At 43.2% G+C, this 17,913-nt stretch overlaps 1 protein-coding gene and 1 long non-coding RNA gene across 4 annotated transcripts in view; both read right to left on the bottom strand.

The window, feature by feature from the left end:
• The window catches only part of LOC118170662 (cAMP-specific 3',5'-cyclic phosphodiesterase 4B-like), a 145,407-nt gene that overhangs the window by 75,283 nt on the left and 52,211 nt on the right, over nt 1-17,913 (bottom strand). The gene's annotated exons all lie outside the window — the stretch shown is intronic.
• Nucleotides 11,517-16,048, bottom strand: LOC118170664. Of its 2 annotated transcripts, none has more exons than XR_004752826.1 (3): nt 13,446-16,048; nt 12,619-12,725; nt 11,517-11,649 (listed from the first exon to the last, which is right to left on the bottom strand). It is a non-coding gene; the product is annotated as an uncharacterized LOC118170664 (long non-coding RNA). The 2 variants fall into 2 exon arrangements; XR_004752827.1 differs by lacking the exon at nt 13,446-16,048 and adding an exon at nt 13,242-13,257.

Genomic DNA, 17,913 nt, shown 5'->3' with positions numbered 1-17,913 from the left:
CACCAGCCCCGGTACACCACGCAACCTGTAGATGAAAGGGTCTTAAAAGCACCTCATCTAAGGCAAGGGCTTCCCATAACTATTAGCTGCGTACGTCTCTGAGATCCACTCCTCCCCCAGAAAGCCCGAGACAAATGCTCGCTACCTGCAGGAGCAGGCGTCCGCTCGCCTTGCTCCACGCCAGTGTCAGACCTGAGGATCCTGCACAAAGAGAGAATCATTGAGTCATAGAATCGTTTAGGTTGGAAAAGATCTCTAAGATCATCAAGTCCAACCGTTAATGAAGCACTGCCAAGCCTACCTCTAAACCACGTCCCCAAGCACTACATCTACATGTCTTTTGAAGACCTCCAGGGATGGTGACTCAACTACTTCCCTGGGCAGCTGGTTCCAATGTCTCACAACCCCTTCAGTGAAGATTTTTTTCCTAATATCCAAGCTATACCTCCCCTGGCACAACTTGAGGCCAGCTCAGATCCAGCAGCTGTCACATCTGTGCGTGCATTTTGAACCTGGTGCTAACAGTGATTAATTTCAAAAGTCTTCAGCCATGCTCACTAATTCCTGCTTAGGAATTAACGAGAGAGAGCCTGCTTATTAGTTCTGCAGTTCCTCAGGCGATCCCAAAAGTTACTGACATTCGTTCTCCTTCTTAGATCAATGGAAAAAAAAATCTTTTAATCATTAAATGTTGAAAAAAAAATTGAAACAATTCAGTTTCACCTGCAAGAAAATAATAAGACTGATGGCATCTCCTCATGAAGGATGTGAAGATGACTGACTTTGCTATCATGCCTGGTCATGGGAAGTAATGACCATTTGTAAATATGCATCATATGTTAGTAAAGGGTTTGTCCTAGCTGGAAATCTAGACTAGAAATAGAAAACATGGATAGAAAATAAGAAATATTTTAAACTGGAGAAGTTTATCTAAAAGCTAAGTATAAGAACTGATATCTTTATTAAATACAGTAATTAATTACCTGCAACTAGACAATGTTAGGAGCTCAGAAAACTCGTGAGGTTTGGGCTTGTTTCCCATGCTGTGCATAGGCACCAAGAAGTCATGAAGTCTCTTCCCCATTTTCTGCCCTGGTGCTCAACACAAGGACTCAACATGTTTGAGCTGCACAGAGGATGTTCCTTACTCTAACAGTCTCCTGCTAGGATGCAATCAGACTGGAATATGCATCTGGAATAATTGTCTCAGACAATAATACAGAATACAAATGCCAGGGTACATTAGACCAACCCACAAAATAAAATCAATGGAACAGCCACTTATTTTGCTCTTGAGAAAGCTGCTTGGTGAGCTTATTCCTCCTGTGCTCTCTTACGTGGTTTGTGATAAACAACACCTTCAGGATTTTACAGTGAGAGGGAGCTGAAGGAAAATTAATCAACAATTTCCAGTAAAGATAATTTATGGATAAAAGGAACTTTGATCAGATGAAGCAAAACAAGAGCAGTGGCAGTGCCTTTGATGCAGACGATGGCCTGTTTTCGGCAATACTGTCTTGGTCGTGCCGTTAGTTGAGGGATTTACCTTTCTTCTTCAGTTGAAACGTCTTTTGCCAAATAAAATATAATGTTTTGATCCCTTTTATGTCAATTATTTTGCGTTGAACATATTGACTTAAGTCTTTGTTGTGGGTGTTGCCAAGAGTGGAAAGTTCTTCTAGATCTCCTTCCTTTGAAGAATGTTTCAATATTAAGTATGAGTAAGCTAAGGATGGAGATGAGTCAGACCTATCACTCAATGCAAAGGCAGCTTTGAACTACTGGAGATGACACGGAAGCCCTCAGGTGTACCAGGAAAAACGGATCCCAATGTTTCTTTCAGCCGGGAGAATCACATTTCAAGCAGCCTTGTGGCACACGGTACAGAACTCCTTCTATCATTTATTGCATTTTCTTAACATACAATCAGTGGAAGAAAATGCACCTTCAGCTTAAAACAGAGTATGTAAATCGTTACACAACCCTGAACATTTAATATTAAAATTACGTCCACTTTCTAGACTTGAAAAGCCCATAGGAATTAGAGAAAATCAAATTCTCTAGCATTTCTGATGAATATATTCCCTGAAGTCAAGTAAAATTGTCCTCAAATTCTCCCAGTTGTATAAAAAAAGGTCTGAAGATTACTTAAAACCTGTGGCACGTTTTTAATACTAGAGACAAAAATGTTTAACATCAACACTACTCTCTGACAATATTTTGTCAGGAGAGAAGGAGAGAGCTATACTAATAATATTTATCTATGAATATAAATAACTCATTCTTTCTGAAAAGGCGTTCAGATGTCCAAAACAGCAATTCATCTCCCTGTTCGCTGTTTTTGTTAATCACCAGCAAACTGTGAATTTTCATGGGGAAAAGACATTCCCTGCGAGAGGGCCGCAGGTTCTGCGGGGCCGCAGGGGCAGCCGGGAAGCGCGCGTGGGCCTCCCTGTTGCTCCTCCTCAGGCCTCGTTGTGTTATGACCTCCTATCAAACAGCTCCCTTACAAACAGAGGAGGATTTGCTTCTCTTGCATTACAAACGTGATGATTCCCTTGTAATCCCATTCTTTTTTTCACACTACTCTAGGGGAAACTGAAACGGAGCCGACAGGCCTTGGCACAAACACGAGGAGGGGACTTTGGAGATTTAATTTAGGGGTCAGCTCTGCGCTCTCATGGCAATGACAGTCACTTTAATGCACATCAGCTCTTCTACAACGTGCAGACCGGCCTTCACCCCCTTCGTTTGGCCGTGACAGGACCTGTGAGGCACTGGTCTGTTGGCCACTGGTGTGGGCCAGGGCCTCCTCCGTGTAGCACGATGGCTGCCTCGCCGCCACCACCCTGAGCCTGAGAGGGTTTTGAAAAGCCAGGGAGCGGTTCAGAGCAGGTCATTAATCTATATGTAAATGAACGGCGGGCACAAGCGATCGGTCCGCTAAGGACCCTCGCGCAGCAAGGCAGAGCTGCTCCAGCTTTGTTTCACAGACGCTCCAAGTGCTATTTTCGCTGGATGACGCCCGCAGTGCCATGGTTACAACAACGCCGCACAAAGCCTCGCTCCCGCCTCTCCCGCTGCTACCAAGGACCCCTCGGCACGGCACCGCCGCTGCCAGGCCCCTTCCTTCCCCTCGCTGCCAGCCGAGGACAACCCCGCTGCCAGCCGGGGACTTGGCGAGGGACCCGCAGGACCGCGGCCGCTCGTCACGTAACGGCGTGGGCACGAGCTGTCGGCCCGGCCCAGCAGTATTTAACAGCAATACATACACAGCCCTCGCTTCCTCATTATATTTTAATGGTCTTTGTCTATTAAAAAAAGTTACTCAGCACTTAGGAAGGCTCCTTTGCTGACCACGAGCTGGGCTTGTTGTGCAAATTTTTCCAAGTCCCTACGTCACGCGACAAAGAACAAGCGGGCAATACCACACAGACAGACACTTTAATAAGCTCTGCAGGCTCTAGCAGAGGTCTTTGAACCTTTCTTTCTGAGATGTGTAATTTAAGCCTATTCTACATACTATTTTTCCCCATTTACAAACACACAAAAAAACTAATTTTTCATCTCACCAGAACCTTACCAAGCTCAATAACCAAATAATGGATTCTGAGCACAGTTAAGCAAACCTTATTCAGACAGAAATCTCATCAGCTGGGCTTTGCAGTATTTTATTTTATTTTTTAGTACTATTTGCTTATACCTTGACACTGTTGTATTCAATTCCAAACCTTGTTTTGAATTTCAAACTATATCCCCTTTTCTGCTACCTATTGGTCCATCCTGAAAAAAAGATTACTCTGGTCAAGCTTTGTCTTATTATGCAATTTTCTCATTTTTCACATTACTGAATACTAATGTAATTTCACTATTACCTATTTTCAAATCAGAACTGAAGAAGAGGTTGGCTTGGGGTGGGTTGGTTTTGGGTTGTTTTTTTTTTTTATATATTTTTTCCAAGTTAATGACTCCCACCTGTGTCTTTCATGGTAGAAGGCATTAATTAAATCTGCAGAATTTCAAACATTTTCTTGACATAATGGTTGCTTACCCATTATCAGACTACCATTTTTCCCTCCACCACTATTCTTAAAATAATGAACAACTGACAGCCATTAAATGTCAGCACAGAGAAGTGGCAGATCGATGGAGAATGACTTGTGCCTGCGTGTACTTCAGCAAGTCTGGCCACTGTGTCTGACACAGGATCAACACAGATAAAACCAGGGCTTTATCAAGTAAGTTTGAAAAGGGCAAAATCCACACCAGTTTGTTTTCTTCTCTTTTTTTTTTTGCCTAACCTCCCCCCCCCTTTGTATAGTTTTTTTTAACTGATCAGCTGACAGCCTCGCACATGTGAGTGTTCAAAGAGCCTCATGCCCACTCTTTGCCATGATAGCCCCAAGGAAATAAAATAAAATAAAATAAAATAAACCTCAACTTCTGTGAAAATCTGCTTGCATTTCAAACTTTCAGACCACCAGCTGCACCAGGCACACTTTAGGCATGCCATGGCTTAATTTCTGTCCTAGTTGCGGGTGCCAGGCAGGCAAAGGGCAGCTTCCACCACCAGCACGATGGGCTTGCAGAAGGGCTCGCGCTGTCCCCACTGCCATGCCACTTGCCTTGGCTCCTACTGACAATACAGCAAGCAAACTACTTCTCTGAGATTTTTTATAACTTCATTTTTCTTGATTTCCTCTGCTGCTTTCTTTACCAGTGAATTAGTGTAGGCATTACAGAAAGCAAGGCTTCCTACTGAAATAAAACCAAGAGAAGTCAGATTCACTGAAGCCCAAACATCCCAGCATTGCTAAAGCATCCACATCCCTCACTGCTCCTTGCCAGTTCCTACACAAACGTGTTCTAAGATTTTAGCAGAATCAGATACTACGTGAGAATACCTGCCTGAGATCAATGCTGTTTGGCTTTAAGTCCTGCTATAAGGTACAATCTGCTGACTTGTGTTGATTATAAAGGAGTAACTGCTGCTGCCTTCGGCGTTAGAATAACTTCTGGTATTTCACTCAAGTGACTTGGAAGTCTGAGCACACAAACACATCAAACTGCAAGACAGAATGGAAAATTCCACCGGAAGAAACAGGCACCTTTTTTTTTTTTTTTTTTTTTTTTTTTCTTTTTTTATAGGTTGGCATTTCTTTTCCTTTATTAGCATCTGCTGCTTCAGGTCCCACAACTGCAAGGATGCTTTGTGTACCTTGGCATTATTCAGCAGAAAACACAGCACTTCCTCCTTACAGCACTGGCATCTTTGCAGGACCTGGTACTGGCGATTCATTTGGCTTGTGCATAGCCCCACAGTGCAGAGGCAGCAGAGGAACCCAAAGCTCCGGCATGCCCCTGCCTTCCCACGCCGCTCCATCCCCTCCTCGTTACAGCCAAGTTCCAGTTCCCTTCCACCTCCTGCTGTCCCCCGCAGCTCCTCTGCTTTGCTTGGAGCTGAACCCCTTTGCCTCTGCCGTCAGCACGGTTTCCACGTCCTCTCCTCACAGCAACAATGGCAGCCTCAACTTCTTTGGGATTATTGAAATGTAAAGCCATGCAAGTTTTCATTCAAATATCTTACAGCGCTATTCTAAAGCCTGGAGGAGATGAGAAGTAAAGGAAGAACACTGTTTCAATTTAAATATCACAAAGCACCAAAGGTACTTGTTTAAAGGTCAACACTCCCAACGCATCTCTTCTAAAGCACTACAAATAACAGCAAAAATCCCTCCTTGTCTGGACGTGGTGTTAGATGTCTTAAGCATTCTCCCTGTGCCTACGGTGAGAATTACCGTTTAATGAAGAAGGGGACATTCAGAAATCCCTCCCAACAGAGGATCTACCTCAATGGGAAGGAACAAATCAATTCAGTACCTGGAATTAATAAACACCCTGAATTCGTTCTCATTCTGGCTCACCCACAGAAATATGCGATCATTTGCCATTGTTCATTTGTTTGCATTAAACTTCACTGCATACACTGCCAACAGAATCAGGCCAATCTGAAAATCACATCATTGGTTTAAAAACAAGAATCTCCATTCACAACCAGCAAAGACAAAAGAGATCCCAGCAGAAAGGGCACCCATTACTGGGAAGCAGCGATTTGATAGCGCTCGATGACTCCTAGAAGCAGAGCAGAACCCCCGAGGACCAGGACAGAGCTCTCTCCAGGCACAAATTCACGAGGTCAGCTCAGCGCAGCCCCGCGCTGCGTCCCCCCCTTCGGCTGACTGTGCAGCCAGAGCCCAGCACTGCAATACTCTCCTGTCCTTACAGTTCTCAGAACATAAACGGCATTTAGAGGCTTGTATGAAGAGATGCTGACAGCAAAGAGAAGTAATCTTTGTTTTAATCCTCGAAAATGTTAGGTAACATTCATAACACGCTTAATTAATAGAAATTATACTTAATTTTTTTTTAGTGAAAATTGCATGACTTTATCTTACAGAACAAAATCCTTGGCGAGTGAACGTACCACATGTCACACGAAGCAAAGCAGCTATTAACTTACTCTTAAGTGACACAAAATAATGTTCTTAATAAAATATGCAAAACACAAGTGTCACTAACACAAAAGAAGGATGGCTTGACTGCGGTTCCCGGTACAAGTCCTGCTGAAGTTAAAAATAAAACAAACAGAATTATACCACTGAGCCTGGTACCTACGTGGTTACATCCAGGCTGCCAACTGCCGGGGCAAGATGCATTACAAACAAAATAAGAACTTATTAAAGATGCAATGTTATTGTATTTCAAACCCAGGATAGGCACATCCAATTCTGTCCAGAACGGCTGGAATCAGAGTAAGGAATTATCCCCAAAATTATAATGAACCTCGTATAAAGTGTTCCTGGCTAACACAAAGAGCTTGTATTCCATTCTGTAAGACAGGAAGAGACCCAAGCATTAGATTAATGATACAAAGATTTATACCTTAGTAAGAAAGACAACCATGAAATGAAGTCCTGCCCATGCAAATCTTGGTGGTTTTTTGACATAGAGGGCGAGACGTTCAGCCCTAAGCAGGTCCCTAACCCATTTTAACGTCATCTGAAACAATAAGCCATGGTGAAAAAAGAAAGAGAAAATAAAATACCTTCTGGCACGGATGGCAAACAGCACATAACTGCATGTTAATTAACTTCTCAATGAGAAGATTTAGGAAAAGCCACTGTCCTCTAGCAGTATTTTCATCTCTACAGCCAGATGTGAATGAGTTTGGGGGATACAGACATTAACTGAAAAAAACCACCAAGAATGAGAAAAGGTGAAAATTCCTGAGGGAGAGTTGCGTATTTGTCAGTTTCTCAACCCAATTTAAAATGTCTATTTAAATAACAATTATCAGGATTCACAGACATCTTTTGAATACTTTGAACAAAGCAATTTCATTCTCACCAAAGTGCAAGACGAGACAGAGTTACAATGGATTTTTTTAAAATTCATTCCTGTTAAATAAACAACCTGGATGTAATCTTGGGGGGCACGAGACCATTAGGAAGATTTCCTATTTAGAGGATCTTTTTTTTTTTTCCTTGGGGGGGGGACCAAAGGCAGGCTGCATTGTTTCCATGGTCCCTTGATTAACTGCCATAGTAACTAGGTAGTAGTGGATCTGGAGCAGACTCCCTCCTCTTATTTTAATGTCAGTTGTTATACTTGAGGTGAGAGCACTGGGACAATTTCTGTCCATACTCTGTATCATGCAAAACGCTTGAACTTATTTTTAAGAAGGGAAGAAGGAATACGGCAGTCTACAGACACAAACTGGATCTTTTCAGGTGAAGCTGAGCTGGAAAGTCTGTTCAAGACGCAACTGGAGCTCTCCAGCCCCGAATGGGTGCTTGGTTTATGGAACCGGCCCCAAGTCGAACCCTCAGAGCTGTGGCATGGACACGAAGGGTCTGCAGACACCAGTGCCCCGTCACTGCTCTCCTCATTTGCTCTTACTGAGCCTACTACTTGCCAATGAGGACTGAAATTCCCCCTGCCGATGACAGCTTTGCCTACAGCCACCAGGATGGCAGATCTTCGAGACCAAAGTAAAGCAGGCTGCGCACCTGCCTGCTGCAGAACAGCATTTATCTCTTGGAGAACCTGCAGAGCTGAAGACAGCTTCACAAATGTCAGTCCCCAGCAGATGTTGCACTCTCATTCAAGTATTTAAGAATCTGCACTTCAAAAACAGCACAGATCGCCTTCCTTTGGAGAGGGGGCTTTGGTCTCACCAGGGAGAAGGGACTCGCTCCCTCTCATCTGTGAGTTTACTCGGAACTGAAACAGCGAGCGTTGTGCTCAGAGCCTGCAGAAAGGCGTTAGCTGCTCCTTGACCTCCAGCCCCACTATGCTGCATTTAGCCACCTCCGGACTACCAGGACGACTGCCAGAAATGCAACTCGTTGGTTTGCTGCTGTTCTACATATATTAATTAAAAATAACCACAGAACCCAACACCTTTTTAATTAATCTCTTACCTTGCCTCTGTCTACCACACTTTTTCACAGTAAAATTCCGTAAGATCTCATAAAAACAACATGTGAAAATGCAAGTGATTTGTTGACCTCCCGAGATGTTTCCCCAGACTCCTCTAACATTATATTTGCCTTTCCGGATACAGAGATTACAAGCAACAACATTGCTCAGCCAGCCAGATCGAGATATGTATGGCAAGAAGAAGAATATTATTGTAAGAGATTACAATGCACTGAACAATATGCTTCCAGTGCTGTAGGCAAGAGCATCTATCCACTCTGTTGGCCTAATATCAATAATTCAATATTAACGCTTCTCAACAAAAGTAGAGGCTTTTCAGGGGAAGCATTCTTCAAATGTTTATGTCTATACACAGCCCTGACACGCAGATCAAAACCATGAAATTGGTTAAAAATACTCTAAAATTAATTTAACAATTATAGTTGGGGAAATGCATACAGATTAATGAACCACAACTTGTGTTGGGAATATTTCCTCAAGTAAACAAGCTGCAACATGCACGCGTGTTATTGTGGTTGCTTATTCAGTGGCGCTGAAATTCCCACAGGAAAGCAATGAAGAAACCACCTGAACGTTCACGCTTCTCAAGGGGAAAAAAAGTCATCCATGTATAAGTTTGTACAAAAACAAGTAAATCTCTTGTGACTCTTCCCTTCCAGAATCAGACACCATGTTGGGGTGGGCAAAGGAGGCTCGTTACAATTCATCAGTTTTCTCCCTTGGCCTGAGAAGGTGCCGCTGGGTGACTTGGGGTGCTGCACACCATCAGCTTCTGCCTGCAGGGCCAGCTGCTGCTTCGACAGGGAGCGCTGCACCGAGGCAAATCTCTCCTCACCTGGGCAGAATCCGTCCTGTAAATGCTGCGGCCCCAGGGCAGACACGAGGACCGCTGTCGGGACGGTCACCCTACCTGGGAAAGGGCACGTACCCCTCATCTCTCCCTTACCGCCAGGATCAGTCAGCCAAGAGGTCTCCAATACACTGTGCTCACATCCTCTCCTCTTTTCTCATCATGTAGAGTGAAATAATTTACACAGGAGCCTGGTGGGAATTGCTATTTGTGCTTATGCCAAAGAGAGCTTCAACCAAATCTTTTTTCTTGGTTCAGAGTGGAGGCCAACAAACCAGGTGCACTCGATGCCATAAATCCTGACCATTCACTGAACCAGAAATGAATCATTTATATCTGCTATTTGTATTGTTTACATCAGTGAAATACTACTTAAAATTCATAAAATAATTTATGGGATGACTATGAACGTCAGAAATAAAAAAGTTCAAATGAAATACATTGTGAAAACTGTGTGTTACCTCTCCTGCTGTGCTTTGTTAAAAGCATACCAACAGGCACTGAAAACAATCCCAGCAAAACGATGCCGCAGCCTGGTTAATTTGTGTTGGAAGCACAACACAGACCTGGGGGCTGTGGTGCAACTTTCTGCTTTCACCCTCATTTTTTTACCAGCGATCATCAACTCCCCACAATCAGACAGCAACTCCAATTTTGGACTGGCCAAATTTCCTGTTATTTCGACAAGAAAACTGGTTACTCCATGTGGACATTCCACTGGTATTTTCAGCCCTTAAATGTTAATGCATTAACTGAAGCACTACTTATACTGAAAAGCAAATTGTTTTTCAAAACTCTCATGAAATCTGGCTCCGCAATTTCCAGCGGTGCTCTGTCAGGGACTGCAGCTTTAACCCTGGCTGTTTTATACACAGACATTTTGAGAGCGGAGAAAAAGTATACACACTGCACCACTTAACAGCATGATCTGCAGGACAATAGATAGCTTATTAAGGGACGAAAGTCCAATTAAAAATATTAAATGAACCTAAACAGCAATTGGTATAAGCACTGGATTTAGTCTACTATTGCTTCAGTCACAGCACGGTGCCCTGCAATGCTGGTATCTCTCTCCCCCCAGTTCCCTCTAAAGAACAACAAAAAAAGTCCACAAGCCTGGGATGAATTTGGCTTTAAAAAAATAAAAAAGTAAATTTAATCTCGTCTTAGAGATCTGATTTGTACTTTGGGATAATCTCTTCATGACAGCTCTCTGAAACCTTCAATGTAGGAAAAGGGGACAGGAGAGGAGAGAACGAGCCCTGCCCAGGTGCTCACGGGAGGAGGGATTCCTGCTCTCCACAGAGCTTCCCTGTAACATATTCCCCTGTCCAACACACTGTGGACAAAACGTTCCTGAAAAACGTCTGCAGTGATGGTGTATGGGGAGCAGCAGAGACTTCAGTGCTGTAAAGGTATCAACAGACTCGGGAAGCGATGTGACAGACCTGGAGTGACGGTATCATATATGCGTGTGGTGGAGACTGGTCAATAGCCAAGTGCCTTTCAAAACGTTAAACGTTCTCACTGAGAAAGGATTAAGGCTGATGAGGCAGAAATTACATTTCCTCGTGTAGGTGGCACCATATGGGAGTTGTCACAACACATGCTCCTGCGGATGCACGTGTCCCAGCGCTGTGCTGCCTCTCATACGCGGGGACTTACCCTGGCTACAGCAGAATTTATGCATTAATTACTGAAACCTTAAAAATCACGTTCTGGGAGGACACTGGGGTCCCCCGGGGTGCCTGGCAGAGCTGGGTCTCAGCCCTGGAGACAAGCCTGGCCTCTTGGCAGCAGCACTAGTGCTCCCACGGGGAGCAGCAGCCTCGCTGGCCCTTGGGGCTGCAGTACCCACAGAGGGGTGTCCCTGACCTCCACCTTCGGGCACGGCCTGTGCCAGGACCTCTCCTGTCCCAGCAGGAGGGCAGAAGGGGCCTGGCAGACAGCAGGGGCTGTCCTGCAGCCGGTGATCCTGTGGTCCTGTGCCCCGAGCAGAAAGCAATACGGCACAGCCCAGCCTGATGAAGCGAGGCGGCTCGGCCCCGCGAGGCCTACACGTACAGCGCCTCGGTAGGAGCCACTACCTGGGTGCTTGTAAGGGGCCTCCTGTATCAGCAGCAACTCAGAAACGTTAGGCACAGAAAATTCCTCTTGGTCTGTCCTCAAAAGACTTAAATGTGATGACCTAGAGATTAATCTTCTGCATGCAACGTAAATCCAAGCGGAGCAGCAGGAGGCCCGCACATGTCACAGCAATCAAAACAGCTCAGCCCCACCGGTTCAGGAAAGGATTACTGAAGTGGAATTAAAAAAAATAAATGTTTTGACAGCTAAATAAGCCAGCCAGCATCTTAAAAATACTTAAAGATATGAAGATGCCCGCTCGGTTTCTGAACAGTAAATTCAGGATCAGAAACGTGAAGCCAACACGTTCCACCTCGGCTTGAATTCCAGGTTCATACGCTCTCTGCAAGTACAGATTGATAAAGCAGGAACAAAAGTAGATGCTACGGCTGCGTAAAGCCTCAGCTAAACAAACTGTCCACAGGAAAACACACTAGTGTGAGAGATACAGGAACAGCAGGACAGAAATGAAATTGGATTCTTTAGTTCAGATGTCTAAAACATCAGAAATTCCCTCGCTTATCAGTTAATGTTAGTAGGAGAGGGATAGGCCTTGAAAAACAAACTGAACGCTGACACCTGAAGTGACTGTATGCTACAGAGGAATCATGTGGGTTTGAAAGGAAATGAAGAAAGCATAACAGGTCCAGTGGGATTAACATCAAAAAAGACTAAAATCAGAAGACACTCATCTTTAGGCACGTCACAGCGCACACAGTCACTCTGATTGTCAACATTTGTTTCCAGGTATTAATACAAGCAGTAAAAAACATATCGGAGTGGTAACAGATAAAAGCACTGCTAGGAATAATGGGATGAAACTAAGAATAAAGGTCTACTCCATACAAAGAAGCTTCCAGACTCTAATATTCACTCAGTAGGAACAGTCCATCAAGCTGCAGAGGCTCTGACACTGAGGACATCTATCCCAGACCTGCAGAACATTCGTCTGTGGACTTCCCCGCTCCGACGGTTACTGGGACCAGTAATGGCACGCTTTGGGCCGGGCTTGTGCAGGGACCCAGCGAGCATGGAGCAAGCTGAGCGCAGCAAAGTGCGGGGAATGTAATGCTCCATAATGATCAGGTACATACAAAATGGGGTAAACATCCAAAAAGACAATAAATAATTACTATTACCTTACATCTATTCTGTTTGTGCATCCATAAAGGTACTTCTCTTTAGTAAGGATCCACAGACTTCCAGGGAGAGATGAGGGGGAAAAAGCACCTCATAAGGGGCTTGGCTAACAAAATCCTGACTTACTTTATAGCTTGTAAATTCTTTTATTTGTACTGTATGTATACATCCTATTTAACAGGAGTATGTTAAATCAACCTAGAGAGGGTTAGCGGATTATTTCAAAAAATAACTTTGTGATCCTGAAACGTATCTCAAGACTAAAACTAATAAAAAATAGAACAACCTTAGAATGAAAATACGATCTAGTTCCTGTGAGGCCTGTGACAATTTTTCAATAAAGCATATTAAAAGTTTGCTATAAAGAAATTATCTTCTGGAAAATATATTTATAATAACCCTTGATCTGCAATCATTGCACTGGGTTCCTGTTAATCTCATGTGCCCGTACCTTCCTTTCCTCTGTACCGACTCCTCCTTACCAAGGCTTTGCCACAGTGAATGTGATTTCCAGCAGCACAAAAGACACACTAATGTAACTAGACAACAGAGGAAAACTAAAAATATGTTAAGCTTGACTGGGGTGCCCCGTTGTGAATTAGAAGAGTCCCGATTTGCAGACATAACTCAAACCAACATCGCTGGGAGCTCTGCAGCTCACCAGAATCAAGCTAAGTCACGACGACCTGCTAGCAGACACCACCGAGACTGGAGCAGTCTAAAATCTAACTCACGAGGAATCTCCCAGTTTTAAATTTCAGCAGGAAGCCAAAGAACTCAAAGCAAGCAGCCCCCCAGGACTATGTTCTTCAACTGCACTGAATACCTTTGCCACGAGGGCTGACGATGCGAGTTACCAGAACTAGCTGCCACTGCAAACACTCTCACCAAGAGTCTTTCATCTGAATACGGCAGCTTCTCTTCAGCATGCCCCGTTATACGCTTGTATTTATTAAGCACTAATAAGTTTTTAATCTTGGTTATTCTTTTCAGTTGAGTCATTACTGGAATATTTTATTGCCTTTCTGAAATGATTAACAGCAGTGACCTTTTCAAAATTTGGAAGGATCTTTTCTGCATGCTAAGTAAGAACACAATGGCTTAATTTAAACTATAGCACAAACCCAATCTGCCTGAATAATCTCTGTCAACAATCACCTAACATTAAGAAAGTCAAATAAAAATGCACAGTCAGTAGCAGTTTTGTTTTTAATTCCTTTGTCCTTTTTAATATCCTGCTCTAGGCAAGAGTTATGGGTGACAAAACCAGCCATAGTTATCCCATCAATTTAACTTTTGTGCATGAAGCCAAATCCAATTCAGCTGTGAGAAGCTGCAAAGATCAATTTTTCAACACGACAAAACCCTCAGAGCCGCAGTTGCCCTGTTCCCAGATCCCAGCAGATTCGGCAAGAGCTACTCAAGGCCAGGTGACCACAAAGACACGTCTATACCGCCTCTGACAGAGGAATACACAAATTGGACCACAGAAGCACAATTGTGCCAGCACAATCAACAGAAGTTACTTGAAGGAGATGTCTGCCAAAGAAAAAGCTGACTGAAGAGTACTAAACAGCTCTGAAACTTTAAGTGATCATTGCTATTTCTTTTCACCAAGATGAAATGACGGGTAATTTCTGTGAAGAGTTCTCCCTTAAAGTAGCCATATCCACTCAATTGTTACCAGCTGCAGGATTCCCAGCCCAGGGCCTTTGTGTCAAATGGGGAATATCAGATGATTGCTTGCACTTGGGTCACGCTGAAAGGGAAAAATAACGTTATTTCCAATTGCGCCATGCTGCTGTTTTTAGAGATCGCTGTATTACTTTAAACCCAAAGTTCCTTCAAAGCACGTCTACTTGGAAAGGTGAAGAGCATATGTTGCCACGAACTGCTCTTTATGTCTCTGAAATGCTGTATTCGGCTTTGAAATTTAAATTTCTGAAATGTAGATCAAGAGATGTGGCATGAAAATAGGCCATTTGCAGCACTGGAAAAGCATTTGTATTAAAGCCTTCTGTTCTACGTGGAGGCAAAGTACTCTTCAACATTAAAGTCGCAGCTTGCATTCTTGTCCCTGTTTGAGATTTGCTTTTATCTGTCTTATCTCTTTTTAACCTTTGTCTGCGGTAATTGTTTTTGTTAAGTCTCGTTAATTAAGACTGCGAGCTCATCAGGGAAACCTGCCTCTTCTTTTGTTTCCCATTTCTGTAGCAGGCTGGCAGAAGTACAGCGTCCAAAGGCATAAGATGTGAAGTTCATCAGAAGCACCGCATGGCGTTACGGAGCGCGGGTGCAGAGGTCCTCCATCGACCACTTCCAGCAGAAGGCTTCTGCCCACGGAGCGGCAGTTCTGCCAATAAAACAGGCTTCCTGCTCTCGGTGGGAAATTTTAATATTGGCAATTAAAAATCCGCTGGAATTAAATCATTCCCCCTCTCAGCCCAGAGCCGATGCCCTTCACACGCTCACAGCCGTATCACAGCACTCCTTCCCACCCCGCTGACTTCCCAGTTTGGTCGGAGTTTCGCTAAATGCTATGTATTTATTCTCTTTGTCTGAGGCCTTGAAAGTTGGCTTTTAGTCTATATGACAGGGCTCATAAATTAGTGACTATGAATTATTCATTAGGTATTTAACCAAATGCTCTACCAAAATGCCCGATAGCTGTAAATCTAACAAAAATACATTATATATTCTATTTTTTCTGCATAAAGCACTAAATACTACTTTTTTTTTTTTTTCCCCAAAGATTTCCTTAAGGCATCACTAGCTTTTACCTTAAGTGATACTAGAATAAAAGGCAGATTTAATAATCTGTTTCAGTTTCTTATCTTCCCTTTTCTTGAACCATTAATATAACTGAAAGCAGAAATGTAACTCAGCTTGTTATCTTTGCAAAATCAAATACATTAGACAGGGTATTATTTGCCTCAGGCAATGCCATTTCAAGTTTGTATCACTCCTAGCCAGGACCATTCAGTTTACAAAGGAAAAAATGTGGATTTGACAATGACTGCTGCCACTTGTCTACAATGAGCAATTGCTCTTTCACCAAGAAATCAGTTTCCACCCCAATACATTCGAATGAGCAAACCTGTGGTGTTTATTACATAGGAAATATTTTCCCTAAAGTCTTGAAATAATTAGAATTTGTTTTTCTTTGCCACGCTAGCAAGAGAAATCGGATATTAACCAAGACCTTTCTTATGAGAGCAATTTCATCTTTAACAACTTAGAAATTAGATTTTTAACAATGAAATACAGTGCTCATTTGTTTGCGTGATAAACACGAAGGAAAAGAAAACCCAGCAACCAAGTGCCTGGGCCTTAAACCGTGGGCTGAGTTCTCCACACGTCACCAACCTGGGGGAGCTGCTCTCAACTGGAGAGTGGTTCTGAATGCCTGGTCACTTCTCAGGGACAGCCTCAGGGCTGAACGCTGTGCTCCTGGTCTTCTGTGATCGATATATGATCATACATGATATATGATCGATACATGACATCACTCCAAGACTTCTGAACACTTGCCTTACATCGTGATGCACACAACTTTAAATGAGTTTCCAGTCCTATTTATTTTTGTCTCATTTTCTTCCTCACTGTCTACACAGTTACGAGCTCAACCTTCAATATTGTGCTTGAAAACCTCCTGCCTTGTTGTCTCGCTCCGTCTCCCATCCCCTCCACACAGAGGCAAGAGTTTCTCAATTTGATTGCTTTTTTGGGACTTATACAAATGAGAGTAAGTCAACTAACAGCAAGCCTGAGCAAAAAGCCAGGACTGACGCTGGAGTCTGAAGGATGAGAGGTCAAGCGACAGAGGTGGCAGTGAGCGGTGGAGCGATCTAGGTTGAGGCTGATGGAAATACTCCGACACGGGAACACGGCTGTCAGCTCAGGCCACCGGGAGAACTTGTCAATTCTCCCACAGCTGCTATCTCAGAATAGGGCCATGATCCTTATTCGTCATATTTTTCAAATTTCACTTTGTGAATTAACATCACTTTATGTCCTTCTAGTTCGTTCTGAATTGTTTTAACCAACCATTAAAACCAAATTCCTTTCTCAAGTACAGCTTGAGGCTATTCTGAGGGAGTATACTACAAAGGGAGTGTGCTGTCAAATTCTGTTAGTGGTTAATAGTACGTGAATCCAAACAATATAAATATGCTCAGAACGCAACAAAACAACCCATCGGAAAATATTTCTGTCCTACCGAGCAAACTCCTGACATTTTTCACTTAGCCTTGTGTGGAGCCCTACTTCACAGAATTGGAGAAAATGAAAATTTAACCCAAAGTACACAGTCTGTTGTCAAAAAATCTTCAATGCTTTTCAAGCAGAGCTGAAGAAGATTCACATCCCGTTCACAAAAGGTGACCAACAGAAGGCATTTACAACTTGTTACAGAAATTTCTTCCATTGTAAAATAACAACTGACAAGTACAAGACAAACAGTAATAATCATCCATGGCAGGCATGCAGCGTGCTGCAATTGCGAATGCATACAGCAACACAACAGCTTTTCTTTTTTCTGGGATATGCAGTAAAAATAGCAAAGCCTGACATTTAGCGATTCATTTTTTTCCCTTATGGAGGCAGTTTTCAAGTACGGTAGTGCAGATTGTCTTCACTCTCGTCTTGAAAACAGGGCAGAGCCCTAGGACTGGGTGATTCAGAAAGGTGCTTCTGTTGTAGGCAGGGGCTGTGAGAAAACATCCCTGTGCCTATAGAGGTGACTGCTTAACGCTTCCCTAAGTCAGAAGCAAAGACAGCAGCTGACTATAGGCCATGCAGGTATTGCCAAGCTATTGTGTTCAAGAGAAGCTTATTTCAAAATAATGTTTGGAGGACATGTGGGCTTCTCGATACAACAACTCTCAGTCTGCATCATCCAATGTTACCTTCTCCACTGGGTACCACCTTTTCTCCTTTGTTCCTTCCTTGCTATTATGTTAGTGTCACCACTTGCATCGTTACCAACATGATGGTGAGGAGATCTCTTGAAAAGGTTATTGTTATACAAAATACTCCTCTTGGAGTCTTTACACCGTTTAAGGATATTTGTCTTGTAAATACCAATTAAACAACAATGGAGTTCTTTTGTTGTGTTTTTGTTTTTGTTTTTTTTTGGTGGGGGGGGTGGCTTTGTTGTTTTGTTTGTTTGTTTGCTTTTGGTTTGGGGGGGGATTTTTTATTTTTATTTTTTGTAAGGACATAATTCATCATTTGTTACCAGCTGTCTTAGAAAGCAAAAATAAACAATGTCTAAGTCTGAGAATTACACAGCA

This window comes from Oxyura jamaicensis, chromosome 8 (assembly GCF_011077185.1).
Source record: "Oxyura jamaicensis isolate SHBP4307 breed ruddy duck chromosome 8, BPBGC_Ojam_1.0, whole genome shotgun sequence".
Lineage (NCBI taxonomy): Eukaryota > Metazoa > Chordata > Aves > Anseriformes > Anatidae > Oxyura > Oxyura jamaicensis.
This window is presented reverse-complemented; position numbering and strand designations above follow the sequence as displayed.